This window comes from Tachysurus vachellii, chromosome 6 (assembly GCF_030014155.1).
Source record: "Tachysurus vachellii isolate PV-2020 chromosome 6, HZAU_Pvac_v1, whole genome shotgun sequence".
Lineage (NCBI taxonomy): Eukaryota > Metazoa > Chordata > Actinopteri > Siluriformes > Bagridae > Tachysurus > Tachysurus vachellii.
Genome location: NC_083465.1, coordinates 19161605 through 19175260, shown reverse-complemented (window position 1 = coordinate 19175260; position 13656 = coordinate 19161605). Strand labels below are relative to the sequence as shown.

The following is a 13656-nucleotide window of genomic DNA, read 5'->3' as shown; positions in this document are numbered from 1 at the left end:
TTTCCCCTGGCAGCAGGGGGAGCATGTAAACAGAATTAATAAGTAATGTACTGCTGCTGCTGGCCAGTGGCTCAGGAACATTGCATATCATGTCTTCAAGTCTCTGCTAGCTGGAAGATATAGCTGGAAAAGGAAAGGGATTAACATAGGATTAGACTTCAAGATTTCTGCAAAGGTTAAAAAATTTTTATCAAGCCAAAAGCCAGATTCTGAATTTGTGTGAATGTGATCAAATGTGATTAAGCAAACAGAATAATAAGGTATGTGTGGGCATAAAAGAATCTATAGAACTGATTAAAAAAGTAACCCCCAATAAGTCTCTTTTACCTCTATTACATCCATCTCTAACCTTTCCCCCAGTTGTTTCTGAACCACTCTTTTTTTATGTTCAAGAAAGTGATATGGCAAGCTCTGTTCTCTAATATAGTGAGAAATGGGTATCCCAGTACTATCTGTTCACAACTCATCTTGCACTGCTAGCTTTCTCCAGAGCACCAGAGGCTGCCTGCTTCTACTGTTTAAAGAGACTGATATGATCTGTGCTGTATGTTATCCATTTGCAGCACATCATTATTGACTTCCACAACTTTCTGCCTGATATTGAAGGGTTCTTGCAACTTGGTGAAAAAATTTTGATCCAGTGATGTGGAATAAACTCATAGTAATCAGTGTCTCAAACTGTGATGCTCACATGTACAGAGCTTAATTTTTCTCAGTGTTTGACAAACTTTTTTGCTGGCTTTAAATTTTTTTTAAACACAATTTATCCCGATATTCTGGGTTCAAGCTATCATTTTGTTTAAACCATATTTTATAAGGTTTAAAGAGATCTACTAATCCACCAGTCTGGTGTGGTAATTCCTGCCATTTGTAATGTTTGTGTAAATTATGTTACATAAATTGTTCCATTATCGGTTGTGACTCTTTTCAAAGATAATGACCCGACCACACTTTTCATGTTAACATACGGACTTCTTTGGGAAACATATAAGGGAGTTCATGATAACTGTTAAAAAGTGATAACATGTAGCTTGACAAGATCCATTCCAGTTCTATTTTAAATGATATCAAAGAATAGCATGCTTTGGGTGGTCAGCAGATTTACCAGCTGACATTTATTTCAAGATGAACACCACTGATTATATATATCATGGCTAGGTCAATGGAAATGGACCCTTAACCAGTGCAGTGTTTTATTAGTCCATGTGTGCCTGGCAATGGGGCTATAACGAGCCATGTGGAAAAACACTTCTCTGCTGTTTTTTCGGGACCAACAACTGGGTCACAATTTCTCCCATTTGAGTGTCCCGGTTCTCTCTCTGCAGCCTGTCATTAATAACTGAAAAATGTGAAAACCACTGATTCTACCCACATTGCACAGATTTCAGCAACTAGGCCACAGAGTCCTACTTGGGGTTCTGAGATAGCCAGCAAGGCCTCAGTTTCCAGTGCTACATTTTATAGTGGTCAGATCACCATGGTAGTTTTCTCCTAAAGGGTAAAGATGTGGCATCCTGAGCCAGGACATTTATGCGTGTGGCTTTTGACCCCCCGGGATGATGCCTGACGGCTGCTAGTACATGAGCAATTATGTGGAAATGGTTTGTGAATTGTGTGCACCTCACAGGCTAGACAACGTGCCAAGAATATTAACCTTTCTTCAGGGACTTCCTGACAGTAGCCGGTTCCCCAGGTACCATGAGTTGAAATAAGCATTTGGACACTTTTGTTTTTATTATTTAATATACTGCATAAATCCAGTGCATAAATCCATTTCACATTCACACACAATGTCTTATTATGTTCATTCTTAAGGGTAAACAAAGCAGACATAACAGACACAAGTATTCAGTATTTATTCATAATGGTTACAAAATTCTATATATATAAAATCTTTATAAATTTACTTGTGTAAATTACACCAGGTGTCATTTGAAAGTCGTTGTAACTGACGTTTTGCACAAGTAGCAATCATGGCGGAGGTGAAGGAGCTTCTAAAGTTATTCAATACTCAAAAAAAAAAAGACCAGAAACATTCCTGTTTTAACAACTGGTTTGATAATATACAGTTGGAAATTTCATAAAACCACAATTAATCGTCCCTACACAAGATTTCTCAAGGCTCTCAGACTAATGACAAGAAAGGTAAGAGAGATGTCAATAGCCAAATAAATAATTGCAGGATGACCTGAAAGCAGCAGGAACAAGTGTTACACAGAGAACAAACAAACTGTTGCAGTGCAATCTCCATTCCTACACCCAATGCAAAACTCTGCTGAAAAAGCACAGAGGTGCATGGCTGAAATCTGCATGCAAGCGTTTAGATAAATCAGAACGAAAAAAAGGTTGAGCATATGAGCACAAAAACACCATTCCATCAAGAAAAATACAGAGATGGGAGCATCATCATACTTGGCTGGATCTCTGCAAACAGTCCCAGGGCATTACAGTCTCACCAGAGGAAAATGAATGGAGTGATATACTGGGAGATATTAAAGAAGAATCTTATCTCATTTAGCAAGAAACTGAATCTGGCAAAAAGATGGATGTTTTAAAATTATGACCTCAAACACAGACAATATAACTTGTTTCTAGAAAAAAAAATGTAATAGTGCTTGTATAACCTTAACAAATGTCCTGATTTTATTTTTTTTTTTAGAAGAGTCTGAAATTGCAAGTTGATCAGAGAGACCTTCACATTTCTTGGGGAATTGAGAATGATTTGGTAAAAGAAATAGTCCAAAATTAATCCACTATGCTGTAATAATTGCTTGTTTCTTTTCATCAGTTTTTCATATTTAGAAATACAAAGTCAAAAGTAATTATGTATGTAAATAAAAGCGGACATATGTATCGGAAGGATATTAAATAACAGAAATGTCTTACTAAATTAAAGTTGGATTCCTAGTATTTATGTTTGCATTTACATTATAATTCAAGTTATAATGTCTAATGTGTGCTATCTAAAACTGAGCAGCTTTCATTTACAAAGGATACAGGGTACAAAGGAGAGAGAATGTTGTGTGTGTGTATGTTTGTATATATTTTATTTTTTTCAGCTATGTTCTCTGCCGTAGTCAGGTTATCATCTGTATAACAGGTGTAGTGAACTACTGAGAAGTAAACATGGTAAATACTCCTGACATAGCCTTCTGGTGCACAAAGCTTGTCAACAGCTACAAAATCTGCCACTGATGTTAACAGCCTGCACACACACATTCGCTCTCACACTCCTGATGCACCTGCGTGCTCCGTTACCCCTGATGCTGTAAACAGGGATATGTCTGGGAGATCGGATTTGAAGGTTGCAAGCATGATGGCAGTCTATACTGCACACATGCTTAGCAAAACAGCAGATCTACTGTGGCCCAGGCTGAGATTTTGACACTGCCTATGAGAACACTGTAAGAGGGATTATGAAATTATGAAGTTTGAGATGTAATTATTTTATTGTAATCCCAAGGGTTTTACAGCGGGACAAAGCGAAGGAGATTTTAGTGTGCTAATGCAGTCTTTTTGGGAGAGTCAATAGTGTAGGCAATGACTGTGTTAAAATCTTTACTGGCATTGTAAACCACCATTTAAACATCTTACCAGCTGGTGGAAGATAAGAGTTTTTTAGCATCTTGCAACATGTGCAACACACCAAGCCAGTCCACTAATGTGAACATAAGTGTCTATGTGACTGTGTGCATGCATGTGTTACAGTGCAACATCTAGAGACTGTTGTGCATGAAAATCCCAGGAGATCAGCAGTTTCGGAAATACTCAAGCTAGCCCATCTGGCACCAACAACCATGCACGGTGAAAATCACAGAGATCACACTTTTTCCCCATCCAAATGTTTGATGTGAACATTAACTGAAATTGTATCTGTTTGATTTTATGCATTGTTCTGTTGCCACATGACTGGCTGATAGGACTGCATAAATGAGCAGGGTTACAGGTGTTCCTATTAAAGTGAATGGTGAGTCTATTCTATTCTATTAGCCTATATATAATATATATTTCATCGTTAAAATGTGGCAGACTAACAAACAAACAAAAAATGTGAAATCAAAAAGAGGATTGTAAGGATTATTGAACTTTTCTAGCTTAATTTATCTTGATATCTTGACAAATGCCTTTTTAAGATTAAATGTGATAGAAAATGTGCACAATGTTTTTTGCACAATGATATCAGGATGTACTTACTCACGTTTATGGCTGAGTGCTATAACATTAAAGAGTCTTTCAGCCTCCCAAGGCACTAATTGCAGAAAAACAGAGGTTGTGCACTCCCAACAAAAGGGAGTAGACAATATCCAGTGAGAAGAGATGCAGTGAAACCTGATTATAGAGCTTTCCATTGGTAAATGTGTGTATGGATCACAGTTCTTAAAATAAACAGACACAACTAAGCTGAGCAGAAAAATTAGCACAGAGATTCTGTCAGCTCGGGCTCTGCAGACACACATTGAGGCTGAAATGCAAGAGTTTCTTCAAATAAAAACCCATCTGCTACATGTCCCTTATCGATCTGACCTGCTCACACAGCACACCAGCCCTTTCTAATGCAATCAACCGTGCAACACGAAAGCATCAGGGGGGAATGAACATGAGAAATGAAGCATATGTTTTTCATCATTCTCACTGATCATTGAGGTCTCTATCATATAGGAACTCTTTTAAACATAAAGAACTATTTATTCTTTTTAACAGATGAGGACATAAGAAACCAAGTTGAAGGATAACAAGAAAAAACACACAAAGAGATTTGACAGATAAGTAGCAGATTACAGCAGACACAATACACAAATACACACAGCAGTACAAAAACACATTTCACCTTCCATATTCAGCATTTAATATTCTGTTATATGAAGGCTTTTGGGTTTTTGCTACATCTGTGTCTCAGAACAATGTCAGTGTGTCACCCTGACATTGATATAAAGGGATCAAATAAATGCCGTGTGGCGCTGCTGTTCCCTGTGTTCATATATGAATATTTCAGTTCCAAAGCTTCAATAAAGATTCAGAGATAAAATGACTGATCATCTGATCGCGCCCTTCCCCAAGTTAAAACAAATGAATGGTCTGAATCCCATTAAACCATATTTTTCTTCAGCACACACACAAAAAAATCAGTGCAAGCTGATGATAGTAATTTGAGCATACAGAAGTCTTAGACATATAGTTTTTTTCTGCAGTGGAAAAACAAATCTACGTATAGTATCATTGACAGTTAATGTTTGTTGAGTCAAATCAATTGCTTTGACGATAACTAGCTGGGCTTTAAAAACCCAGTACTTCTACATAATCCTGGGAGTGGCAGCATCCTGTAGTGGGGGTGTTTTGTTAGAAAAGACACATAGATGATTAGATAGAAGAACTACAGTATATAAGGATCTACGTGTTGTGATTATCTTCCCAAGAAAACACCCCAACTACATGATTCTACATGAAACTCATGGAGTTTTTCAAAGGCCTTACCCTCTTCTCCTTCATACGTAATTCTGCTTATTATGGGCAAACTACATTTTTGCCCTGCTATAGCTAGGTCTTTTTCCTACTGATCACCATTCTGGGGTTCTTATAAACCTTTCAGCCAAAGGTTTTTAAAAGGATCTTAGAAACAGATTTAAATATAGTGTCACAGTTACTGGACAGCCTTGATGCCAGATGACGCCTGAGATTGGCACAGTCTCCCCGTGACCCGAGGTAGTTCGGATAAGCGGTAGAAAATGAGTGAGTGAGTGAGTGAGTGAGAGAGTTACTGGACAAACTAAATACGTACATCTATTAAGTCATTAGCAGCAGCTATTGCTAGAGACTGAGCCATACTGTACCAAACTGATTGGAATTTCTCCTGTGGAATTTCGTTTTTGCACTGAACCAACTATGATGAGTTTATTTAATTAGTGGGTTTAGCATTATTACTTATATCGTTAAATTCTGGTTTTCTTCATTGCCCTAGTTATCATCACCCAGCCTCTAGCCTGTTTCAGGTTTTTGATTTTTGCCTTACACTTTGGTCTTAATATCCGCACCATAAACTCTGTTCTGCTCTTGCATTTCTTGGGTCTGCACATTCATGACGCTGACCATGAGAAATAGTTCGAAGCTGATAACAGGGATAGATGGATAGCCTACATAACAGTATAAGATTGCAACTTGAATTATGAATTCAGATTTAAATTTGCACATCTGTAACAAGAATAAAGCTTTAGAGAACTATAATTCAAGGCAAGAGTGCTTCTTGGAAATGTAGTTCAGGTTTGACTGGATGTTTTTATAATAAGATGTTGGAACAGATTATCAGGATTTATTTTTTAGTGTTGGTGCAAGTGCACTGCCCATAAAGAGTCATCCTTTTTTATTTGTCAGTGGGGGGTCTTTACTGTATCTAAACTTAATTATTATGAGATGCCTTAACCGATTAGGGATTTCATTTAGTCGCAGATGCTACTCCTGTGATTTATGGAGGAACATGTCTGGCTACCTGCATTATCTGCCTACACATTTGTCTCAGTGTTCTGTAAGAAAGCTTTGAATTCTTTTATATAAATTTGACAAGAAAATGAGCCGTCAAATAGATATCCTCGATAATAATTTCATGTTCTGCTGTATGTAAATATAGCACTTCATCATTCACTTATTTATCTAGAATTGCTTTGATTGAACAATCAAATGAAATGATTTTTATTTTGAGGATGCTGGGTATTGTTCAGTGTCTGTTTAAGCTTCAGCAAACCTCAAATCCCAGTAAGCCAGGCTGAATTATCACGAGTCACTGCATTCAGATTACCCATCATGCACAAGCACGAAACTGTTTTGTGTTCATGGACATTTGTGCTCGGGACTGTGATTAATAATGAAGAGCTTATGAAAATCACATCACCTCAGTATGCATAATTAATGACGAACATTACTGCACCTCCCAGCATATTTATTCAGCGAGAGTCCTGACACTTTCTGACTGCCTGAGAAGGAACAAGACATGGGAAATGTTCTCTTTGACACACACACCTGATAATAAAAATACCAGCTGATATATATATATATATATATATATATGTGTGTGTGTGTGTGTGTGTGTGTGTGTGTGTGTGTGTGTGTGTGTGTGTGTGTGTGTGTGTGTGTGTGTGTGTATGTATGTGTATATATGTGGGTGTATTGAAATATACTATATACCAAAGATACACTGCCTAGTCCTCCATCTCTCTTCGTAGAACACTGCATGTTTTAAGTGTTATGTGCTTTCTGGAAGGGAACATCTATTAGTGCCATCAGGAAGATGTTACAAAGTGCTCTCTTTGTTCTCCCTTCCACTTTTAAATGTTTGAAGAACATGCCAGAGATGCATAAACAGCAGATATAACACTCATTAGAAGATCCTCACAACAGGAGTCAGGTTCTTCCTCACTGAACTATACACTCTTAGGTGTCATCTAACTGCTAATGTTCGGCAAGGTTTACAAATCAAAAAAACAATATTTAGTGTGAATATCGACTCGTTATCTCATAAAAACTCTCCTCTTTTGTTTAAGCTTGTCAGATTCTTGCTTTAATTACTGCAGAACAGAAACGCAGCATTGAATTTCTAGTCTCATGTCTCTCAGTGCATGACCAACATGAAATACTGTATAAAGAAGGGATGAGAAAAATTGGCATCTTAGTGCAGCCCTGAGAGCTGCTTGATGGTGTGTAGATGTGTGTGTATTTGTACAGGGAAGAGGGAGCATGACCTGATGTGGCCATTATCATTAGTCAGTATAAGCTGTAGGGCAGAACAGAACTCGACATCTCTCTCCCTGGATAGTTCCTAATGACTTCCTATGTGGGCTCTCAAGCTGTGGGCTCTTCCCCTCTAAGATCGTTCATATTTGGGCTGCAAATAGTTTCATGAGTCAAGCAGTTGGATGCTAAAGCTCATTAAAACAAATGTTTTTTGTAGTCTGGATAAAACTTTTTCCCCCACCATTATTAACTTGGGATACTTTTGTACAGTTAAGTTTGTTCTGTAGTGCAATACATTGGTCTGTACTGGACTGTATATGGACATTATTATTTTTTTAAAGTATTTTATTTGTAGAGTTGTCTAAGTTTATGAGCTCATCCAAACAAAACATTGAAACTATGCTGGTTATCAAGGGAGTTGTTTGAGCATCATGCAGTTCCCATTAATGTTGCATAGCACATTTTAGCCTCCAAATAAACAGTGTTACAGAATTAATCAGAATGTTCAAGTAGCATCATGACATGTTTTTGTCCCCAGTGTGTGGTTTTATAACTTGGCACACATATGACAAGAAAAAAATGAATTTGTCAATGATAGATATGATGATGACAAAAGTTCTATGGAAAGCAAATCTTGAACAACTTGTGCACATTTTTTGTGGTCATGGCAAACAGGGATACTGTTATAACAGGGATAACAGGGATTAACAGGGATACTGTTATACATATTACTATGATCTGGTTACTTGGATTTCTTACAAACACATAGCAGTTACGAACATAATGATTTTATTGTTTCTGTGTTTCTCAGGAAATAAGATAATCACATTGAAAGGATTAACAGTTTGGCCTGTAAATAAAGTAAATAAAGTCCTGTATAAAACTCGTCCCTCCCATTTAAATAATTTCTTTTACTTGCACTGTGTACAATAGTTAGAATTCAGTGAATATAGCTTTAAAACAATCTTTCCACTATTATGAATTTAATAACACTTCCTGTAGAAAACATTGAATCTAATAAATATCTAATTAAGTAATGCTGGAATTTATGAATGCTTGGTGTCATATATGACATTTGTTGTTTTATGTGGCTTGTTTTTACATGAGAAGTCTACAACGTCAATTATCATTATGGGCTGAGTGATTGAGATTCAGACCTCTCGCAAAACACTTCACGCAACACATTCAAGGAAATCTGTCAAGGGAATTCATAGTTTATCATAACAGTATTATAAATGCAAATTTTATAACCTAAATTTGAGCAAAATCATTCATTTGTTCATAAATAAGTGAACTTGAATTGGAATGGGTATTCCATTAGTATGCTACCTCATTGTGTTCACCTGTTTGTCAGTGTATATCCTTGTTTCTTTGTTTTGAGACTTGACTTACCATTATGATCACGTCTTGCCAGTGATTTATGGTCTGCCTTGATAAAGCACATGTTGAGTATACACACCTCCATCCTACCTTCATTAATTTCATAGTACGTATAGTACGCATAGTAGTATGTTAGCATAAACTTAATAGTGGAAATAAATAGTGTACCAATCTTACCTAAGTAGACCAAGTTTCATCAGGATTGTTTGTGCCACAGCAAGAGATGAAGAGTAGCTGAAGAAAATGCTAACACTTTGATTTAGACAAATACTAAAAAGCTTTCAGTGACACAGTGACAGATGGATATGTAGCACTATTCAAGTGAAAAAAACATTTGCATGCTATTGGGACAGATGCACATTTGCACTGACAGGAAGTCTAAGCATAAAAAACATTTCAAAGGCTCAGAATAAGCCTGTGCTATTGCACACATCCGGAGCCACAATACATATCTTTGGGATGACAGTCCACGAGGCAAATCCCCCATGGGTTACTCCAAAAGAAACGCTGTCTTTACATGTTAAATATTTAATGGACAGCACACATTTAATGGCAGTGAAATCACCCTGGTACAATCAGCATACAGCTTGCTACATAAAACTCTGTTACTGCTTTAAGAAATGTTTACTAATATCTTCACATTGTATGAATCTTCTCACAATGGAGTGTCAGAGACTCAAGAGCAGCCAGAGGGATGGAGGTGACATTTATGTATGTCTCAGTTTATTTTAGATTTGTAATTGAGATGGGTATCTCATACATAACTGGATATGAATTAATGTCATGAATGAATAAAAATTCACCAAGGCACCAACAGTGGGTTCAAAGCACCCTACAGAAGTGTCATCAGAAGGAACGCAAGCCTTTGAATTAAAGGTAGGAGATAGACTGTATCCTGAGTTCTAGCTGTGGATCCGAGCAAAAGAATCTCACTGTGCCTTAAGTAACCGGATTAACCCCATATGATGTGAATTTATCTTATTACCCCAATGGAATTATAACAAGAATAAGCTATCTAGAGATTGTTTGTGTCTAAGGACTGCCTTTACAGAACAGGTCAACAGCTGGCCTGCCTGAGGCCATTCATTCATTTGTTCATTCAGTTAGCTATTTGATGTATGGATGGAACGCCAGCCTAGAAAACAATTTTCTTACATCACCTCTAAACTCTGGACAGTGTTTTAGAGAATATTAGAAATGCAACCTTCATTTCTTTTAAAAGCAGATTCATTCATTCATTCATTCATTCATCTTCTACCGCTTATCCGAACTACCTCGGGTCACGGGGAGCCTGTGCCTATCTCAGGCGTCATCGGGCATCAAGGCAGGATACACCCTGGACGGAGTGCCAACCCATCGCAGGGCACACACACATTCACGCACGCAATCACACACACTAGGGACAATTTTCCAGAGATGCCAATCAACCTACCATGCATGTCTTTGGACCGGGGGAGGAAACCGGAGTACCCGGAGGAAACCCCCGAGGCACGGGGAGAACATGCAAACTCCACACACACAAGGTGGAGGCGGGAATCGAACCCCGACCCTGGAGGTGTGAGGCGAACGTGCTAACCACTAAGCCACCGTGCCCCCTTAAAAGCAGATTAATATAACTTTTTTGTTTTTGCCTTAAATTCTTTGATTTATAGTCATTTATATAATTTAGATATTTAATTATCATAAATATTGTTTAGTTCTTTAATATTTTTGTGTTAATCTGAAGTTTTTGATCCAAAATTGAAAGCCGAGAAGCCTCTTTTAATTTTATATCATCACTATTTCAGAGGTGAAACACCGAATGGCATTTCATTTTTTTTTCTTCAAAAAGTCTTCTGGTAATAATTTATAGTTCATTTACTTCAAAGCTAATGCTAATATTTTATTACATATTCAAAAAAAACTTGTGTAAGATGACAAATGTGTTACCATTAGATCCTTTTTATTCAGATTAGTTCCTATGTTTTGTGTAATAAATCTGATTCCCTAGACAAACGACATCTCTGCATTTGTTTCACGGTGCAAATTTTCCCAGCAGCTTCCATTAGTAAGCACTTTATGATGACCTCCATTAGCAGCCTATTGAAATTGAGGCTCACATCCTTACACTCTTTGGCTTTAACCCAGTAGGAGTCATGCCAGTAACCACTGCAGCCTCAGCCTTTCTCCTCCATCTCAATCTCAGTAGAATCACAGATATGCAAACTCAGCGGTATGAGGATTTTAGGAGCATTTTGGAACCTGATATGCAACAATCATGCCAAGTGTCCATGCAGTTCACATTCTGATAAAAAGTGCACTTACCTAATTAGGGAACTATAGAGGATTAGATAGTGATGCAGCACATAATAGATATGGACAGTGTGTTATACAATGATTTATACTGATTTGAATTGTGATTTTCTCGAATTTGGTTTATGTCTTGTCAACATTTAGGAAAGGTTTGAAAATTTGATGTTTTAAAACAAATGGAAATGTATCTCAGCAAGATAGGATGTGCTGAGAAAGTAAGTCTCTACAAACATTGCAACCTGGATTTGGGTGGTTTTTCCCATTTTTCCTGTCACATCCCCTCAAGCTCAATCACAGTAGATGGTTTCTTCACAGATGCTCTGAAGCCCACTGACATTTGCTTGTCCCAAAGCCACTCCAATTTTAATTTTGCCTCAATTAATGGGGAACCTTCAGCACAGTATGAGTGATTTTTCAAGGACCCATCTTTATTTGGCTGTACTTATTCTTTACTCAGTTCTGACCAGTCTCCCCATATCTGCTGCTGGGAAGCCTCTTGTAGTGTGGTGCTGACATCATCTTCAATATAGGAATGGTAATACCAGTTACAAGCAGTACCTGGTTTTTGCAAGACATAGTGCCATGAAGATCATCTTAGAGCTAAATCTTTTGTCTCATCAGACCAGAGAATCTTTTTCTTCCCGAACTCAAAGTCCTTTAAGTGTTTGGCAAATTCATTTATGACATCATTGGTTCAATCTCAGTATTTTTCTTAGGGTTCTAGTTTTAGATTAAGAGATTCTGTGTTAGCAACTGGATTTCAAAACCCAGGACTGCCAGAGAGCCTCTATTGCGCTCTTGAGCAAAGCACCCATGATGTCTCTGAATGAATCCAAAAATCAGTATTTCTTTCCTGAGATTAAAAGTATCTTAAAAATGTCTTGTATTCAGATATGAATATTGCTTTTGAACACTGATTGTGTCTTACAACAAAAGAGCTCCCTAACCATTTCTAAAAAGGGTCTCCTGTGGTTCAATGAAATTTAAACACAGCTGCATCCAGATGTTGTGCATGTAGATGTTATGGAAATATGAAATCTAATACTTCCCTTAAGGTTACAGTCATTGGAATTGAAAGTGTGTCTCATGGTTTAAAACTTTCAACAGAGACGTTTAATGCCAGGAGTACCTATTATTTATCTAACTACAACTATATTAGTTTCATCCTTACAGGCCGAACTGGGCAAACAATATTAATTGAAAATGTAAGGACTGTAATGTATCTGGCTGGTTGACAACATTTCTCAGTGTAAAAAGTGTATTTATTACAGGATAGAATTTAAAATCTAAGCAAATTCTGAACAATGTTTGTCCATGACCAAACCTGAGCAACAAGGTTGTTTTTCACAAGCAAAGGTTTTCATTTATTTTATCAGAAAAGAAATCAACACCTCTGTACTGAGGCATTGCTTTTTATGAGTGGATAATATGAACTAAAAGGCACATACACAAAACAAAGCCAAAGACATAATAGAAAATTCAAGATACAAAGTTTAAAGATTCAAGTCTATGTTTTTCCACAAGGAAAATTCATGGGCAATTTAATATTAGTTGAAGGATGATGTTATATCCTGATGTGGTGTTCTGCTGCATTAGATATGACTGTGTACTAAAACAGCAAGCCATTAGGAAACATAGTCATTTGAAATGTATAGAATTGTAAAACAGACAGTATTCCTGCACCAGACCTGGGGCTTTTCTTTAGTCTGTCAGAAAGGTCAGATTAATGAGTATTATCAATACTGATACCTTAAAGCAGTGACCTCTGAGATAAAAGAGAATGCACAGAGGCACACAGAATCATAGTACCTCCTCTTTGTAGTCAGGTTTCTCATTTTAAATGCTTGTTTCTGGTAAAATCCTGTCCCTGCAGGGTTGACACATCAGTGCAGCCAGACAAATAAGGTATTATATTCATAAAAATATCACTTTTAGGTGTTGTAAAAAGCAAGAGGATAGAAGAGCCAGAGAGAAGTGTGCTGTTAAAACAACACAGATTATGACTCAGTGTAATAGAGAGAAGTAGCAGGATGGTGCCTGGTTTCACAGGATATGGAGCATGGACCCAGAGGGACTCATCCACTGCTACAACCTTCTGATTGCTCCAAGATTCTGAGGGTCGCAGAAATATTTCTGTAACGTGTCTGAGTCAGCCCGTTTTATTTAGAGCTAATGGTGTGTCCTTGAGAAAAATTAACACAGAATCCAAGGCAACTACCAATAGTACAAACACATGGACATATACTATGTAATAAGTACACATAG

At 37.3% G+C, this 13656-nt stretch overlaps 1 protein-coding gene across 1 annotated transcript in view; it reads left to right on the top strand.

Annotated features, from left to right (window-relative positions):
- The window catches only part of LOC132847454 (serine/threonine-protein kinase 32C-like), an 86629-nt gene that overhangs the window by 10229 nt on the left and 62744 nt on the right, over nt 1–13656 (top strand). The window lies entirely within an intron of this gene.